Here is a 6,199-nt window from a genome sequence, read left to right on the forward strand (position 1 = left end):
AAGAAAAACATAATTAATCCCAAAATTACTTATAACTGTACAAATAGACAAAGGAACAATTAACATGAAGAGCAAATATAAAAAATAAGCATATCAAATAAAATAAAATATAAATATCAAAATAAACTACAATAAATCCTCTTTCACTATGCTTTACAGGTACATAATAAATTAAATATAATGAATACTGTACATCTGAGTCTTTTACAAAATCTCTAGTTTACTAAACAGTAATAGTACACTGAGGTGGAAGTATTTCACAAAATAATATTACACATATACGTGAAATATTGCACATTCTGAGAACCAAAAAGAGTTATTCACATGAGATGCAACAGTCAAGTTATTGCACATCTAAGTAGTTGAAAAATGTTCTGGGAGGTCTATTAAGAGAGAACAGTTTATTGTGTAGATGAGTGACCAGAAGAGGAGTTAGGGAGTCTAATGGATGTGGGGAGGAAGGAGTTTCTGTGACTTTCTGTGGAGCACTTCATGCCAGTCAGCCTACTGTTGAAAGCGCTTCTCTGTCCAACAACAACACTACAAAGTGGGTGATTAGCATTAATAGACTGAAGCCCAGACAACATTCTCCAACCTGCCACAGCTTCCAAGCTGTCCAATTTCTTTTCTACCCCAGAGCTAGCCATTTGAATCAGTTTGTTAAGCCTTTTAATATCTGCCACCTTTATGCTGCACCCCACACATGCCACACAGAATAAAATGGCACTGGCAACCATGCACTCATAGAATATCCACAGCATAGTGTTGCAGACCCTAAAGAATCTGAGTCCGTGTTGGAAATACAGCCTACTTTGACCCTTCTTATATATGGCCAGTGAGTTCTTAGACCAGTCTAACTTACTTTTAATATGTACCAACAGATATGTGAAGTCCTGAATGATCTTCCCAACCATACCCCTAATAGACAGGGAGTAACTGGAGATCATGATCTTCTCAAATTCACCACCAGTTCTTTAATTTTACTGACGTTGAGTGCAGTTGATTCAGCTCACACTGGTCAACAAAACTGTCCACTACCCTCCTATATTCCATCTAATCATCATACCTGATACTTCCCCCTACTGTATTGCAGAGTCATCAGAGAATTGCCCTCTATATTGTAACTAAACTCTGTAGTGTGTACAAGGTGAAAAGGAATGGTAACAGAACTCACTGTTGTTAGTGCTCCACAGCAAAGTGTCAGATGCACAGCACTGTAGCTGCACATACTGTGGCCTTCCCGTCAGAGAATCTATGATCCAAAATACTAAGGGAGCATGCACCTACATTGCAGATAGCTTACTTCCCAGTCCTGCTGGCTGGATGGTGTTAACAGCACATAAGAGATCAAAGAACATAATCTTAAGATCTCCTTCTGGCTTGTATAAGAGACCGTAGGCATGTTGCTGCAGGTAGATGATGGCATCTTCAACCCCAGTACCCTACTGGTAGGTAAATTGGAGGGGATCTAATACAGACCTAACCAGGGGGCAAAGTATTTCCAGGACCAGTCTGTCAAAGACTTTCATGATGTGTGCAGTGCCACTGACCTGTAATCAGATGGGGCACTAGGAACCAGTACAGGCACCAGACAAGATGTTTTCCACAGCACTGGCACCTTTTGAATACTCAGGCTCATGTTGAAAATCCTTAGTAATACCCCACAAAGCTGTGAGGTTCAGCTCTTAAGCACCCATGGGCCGATACCATCAAGGCCCGCCACCTTGGCATAGTGGAGTCTGTGTAGTTCTCTAATGAGTACTGTAGGTCTTCAGTAATGGAGATAGATGGTCTGCTTGTGTCAGTGCTGTAAACAAAAGATGGGTGGGGTGGAGGTGGGTTCAGCTAGTAAGGGAGGAGGAGGCATTGATTTTACACACCACTTCCCCTTTAATGGATGGAGGGGAACGGAACAGTAGTCAAACGAGGCACTAATGGTAGTATCCAGGGGGACATCGTCAGCTGCAGAGGTGGAGGTGCAGGGCAGGTTGGATGGAGGCATGTTGTCAGTCCTGTTTAAAAACTGTTTAAACTCATTGGACTTTTTTTTCTGTTGCCCTCACTCCCCTGGGAGCTGGAATTAAAGCCAGTGATAGTCCTCATGCCCTTCCACATCCCTTTGGTGTTAATCTGCTGCTTCTTTTGCTCCAGCTTCTTCCTAAAGCTGTCCCTCCACTGTTTTATTATAACAGACAGCTGCTTCTATACCCTCTTCACTGCCTCCCTGTCACTCAACTTAAATGCTCTCTTCTTCTCATTCAGAAGGACTTTAATGTCCTTGGTGAACCATGGCTTGTTAATAAGGGAAGCAGCATACAGATTTTAAAGGCACGGTATAGTCCACACAGAACTTAATGTATTTCTGTGACTCAGTCCGTGAGACCATCAATGTCCTCCAAATGAGGCTCACAAAGAACATCCCAATCTGTTCCTTTGAAACAGTCCTGCAGAGTAGACTGGCTTCCTTTGACCACCATGTCATGGTCATGACAGCAGCTAACTGCCCCTTCACATGTGGTGCATAAAGGGGAAGAAAGTACACCAGGCTGTGCTCTGATTTACCCAGAGGTGGAATGGCTGTACAACTGTATGCCTCTTTAACATTAACATATGGTATATTAAATCCAGTGTTTTATTGTAACAACACTTCAAAAATACTGAACTTATTCTTTAAGAAACATGATATAGGATTGATACTATATGTAGGTAACCACTGGGACCTAGAGAAAGCTAACTGCCAATAGTAAATGAACTGTACTTTATTTGCATTCAATCTCTTTTATTTTGTCTGGGAAAGAGACTGACTGAAAACCAAAACTGACACTTTTCAAGCTTTGCACCATTGCACCACACTTTGCCAGTCTTTACCCTAATTAATGAAGCCAAATAAAAGGGCAGGCTCAGTTATGGGACACCGTCTGAACTCTCTGAAGGTAATAGCAAAGAAAGGAATTAAAACGGTGTGCCATTATGATGTTGTGCATCCTCTCTCCGAGACACTAACACTGAGTACTTTCAGCCAATGAATTATTCAACAGAATTTGTGTCTACCTCACAATTATGGGGACATGTTGCTATTTCCCTTAACCTTCGATTTGTAACCTGTCCTTAGGCTGTTGCAAATGTGGTAAAAAAACATGCAGTCATTAAAGTTAACTGTATATTAACAGACACACTCTCTCCCTCATGTATATTTATATACAGTATATATTCATATTATCAGCAGTGTGGTCTGCTGCCTAAAGTATAAGGCTTTAAACCCCAAGGTTTTTTGTTCAATCCATATCTCTTACTGACATTGCATAAATTGGGTGTTAGTCTGCTCTGAGGTAGACCGATATCCAGTTGATGGTTGGATTGTGCTTGCTGCTACACTGCTGCAAGGATCTGGCACTCTGCTAACCTGAAGTAGATCAGTCAGAATAGATGCTTTTTCTGATCTTTAAGTGTTTAAGGTTTAAGTTTTAAATAATATGATTTGAAAAATGCGTACCCAAAATAGATTGTAATATGTTGTAAGAGTAGGATGGAAAACAGCCAGGCTAAACTGAAATCGGTTTTAGTCACTTAAAACATTGTTACAGAATGACTACTTTGGCAAAACAATATACTGTATTTTAGTGACGGATGGCACTGACTTCCCAGGAGGCTCTAATAATAATAATAATAATAATTCTTTGCATTTATATAGTGTTTTTCTCACTACTCAAAGCGCTCAGCAAATACAGGTTACGGGCCTTGCTCAAGGGCCCAACAGAGTAGAGTCTCTATTAGCATTTATGGGAATCGAACCGGCAACCTTCCGATTGCCAGTGCAGATCTTTAGCCTCAGAGCCACCACTCTGCGGAGCTGCAGCTAAAATTAAACAGTTAATTATGATTTCATTTATGCTGTATTTTAAAATAGTTATGTGTTTAATGCTAAGTTGTAGCTTTTGGTAATGGGAGTGTTTTATTAAAGTTTAAAGGGGAGGTTGGAGTTTGCCGGCCACTACTAACCGATGCTACCTGGTGTATGAGTCTGGGTATCAGGACTAAAGAGGTGTGCTGAAGCTGAGTATTGCCGTTTTGTAGTGATCACGTTACCTGAATATACAACTGTACCAGTATTAAAAGAAAAAGTTTTTTTTATACATTGAGTGTCACAGTATTTTTTTAGCCATACCTTCAATTATACAGTATATATACTCTCAGTGGTCAATTTATTAGGTCTTAAGTATGACCCCTTTTTGCACTAGAAAAGTGTAAATTCTTCCAGATTTAGATTTAACAAGGAGCTGGAGACATCTCTTAGGGATTTTGGTTGTATGGATTTTTTGGACACAAATACTGCAAACCTCCCATTCCAACTCATTTCACAGAAACTGTATTAAATTGAGACATGCAGACCAATTGAGTAAACTGAAGCCAATTTTTACTCTGGGAACCTTCTTGAAATGATGTATGCTTTATGAAATGACACAATAGTATTGCTGGAAACATCTTTTTAAAAAAAAGAGTACAGTATGATCTTAAATTTACTGTACATAGCAAACAACAATGTTTAGGTTCACTATGGCATTCAGGTGGTGCTCAGTTGGTATTTAGAGGCTTAATGTGTGCCAGCACAGCATTCACCACTCCATTATACCACAACCACCAGTCTGTACTATTGCAACAAGACAATAGGGATACATGGCAGCCATACATTCTTACTGTATTTACTGTCTGCTCAAAAGAAAGTTTTAGCTTATTTTGTCATTCAGTTGCTCTCTCTACATGCTGAAATGCACTCCTGAGAATTACATTTTAGTAACACCTCCTTGTTTATGCCAAATTCTGATCCTACCCTAAGTTACTTTTGTATTTCAGTTAGCTTGAATGAGTCTGACCATTATTCTCTGATCTCTCATTAACAAGGTGATTTTGCCCACAGAACTTCCACTCCCTAGATGCTTTTGTTTAACCCCCCTATTTTTTGCAAACTCGAAAGACTGTAATGTATGCAAATAACAGGAGATGAGCTGTTTCTGAAGTGCTGGAATTACCACATCTGCTATCAACACTTATACCCATGGTCAAAATCATTTAGATCACACATCTTGGCTGTTGGGATTTTTGAATTAAAAACAACTAAGCTTCTTAAAAATGTGAGGAAGCTATAATGTATACTGTACACTGAGCTAAAGCCACCTGATTGGCTATTTGGTGGAGCAGGCTATTTGTGTTAAACATGTGTCCCTAATAGACTGGTTGCTGAGTGTATAATGGATAACTTAAACTAATTCTGTGTTATGAGAGGTCAGAGCCCAATCCATCAACATGGAAGACTGACAACAAACCCGAATAAGATGGTACTCTAGATTTTAAATAAGTGCATAGAAACATTAAACTGCCTACAGATTTTGTCAGATTACTACCAAGATATATAAGTCACAATCTCCAACACAACATCATAAAAACAAACAAAATGACAAAAATATTTAAAAAAAATTCTTTCAATCCTTCTTAATCCTATTATTAAGTAGTAGAGTTGGAGCCCATCCAACATTTTAATTCCTGTTTCATTTTTAGCATAACTTGCTTACCTTTAAATGCATTTTACATTATGACAACTGATGTAGATTGAAAAAGACTGTCTACATTGAGTTTCAGATGATTACAAAAATCTTCTAATACCATCTGTCAAAGATGTTTATTTGTAAGAGAACAGATTTTCCTGTCTGTAAAATATGCAAGCTAGTAAAGTTGCCTTTAATTAAACTGAAATTTTACCTGCATCTAAGAAAAGGTCAGGTCCAAAATTTCTCTTTTAATAAGCAAAACTTGCATGACAGGTCTGTAGTTAACCGATAATTAGTTTCCCCAGATTGTACTTTCTCGTAAAAATGAGAATATTGAAAACAAAAAGCAAACTTATTCTGTAATGCCAGTTGTCTTCTCTTTCTTTTTGCCAACCCCAATCATTCTTTACATGTTATGTTCAAAAAAAGAAGGAAGATGTTGCACTAGTATTTGTCAAATGAACCTCTTTGATTTTTGTGAAGTTTTCTGGATTTCTCATTAACAAGCAATTGCAGCAGCAATAACTTTCAGAAAATGAAACAATTATCTAGCTCAAACACACACACACATACATATATACACACACACACACATTATATATATATATATATAGAGTACTGTGCAAAACTTTTAGGCAGGTGTGAAAAATTGCTGC

Source organism: Polypterus senegalus, chromosome 1 (assembly GCF_016835505.1).
Source record: "Polypterus senegalus isolate Bchr_013 chromosome 1, ASM1683550v1, whole genome shotgun sequence".
NCBI lineage: Eukaryota > Metazoa > Chordata > Cladistia > Polypteriformes > Polypteridae > Polypterus > Polypterus senegalus.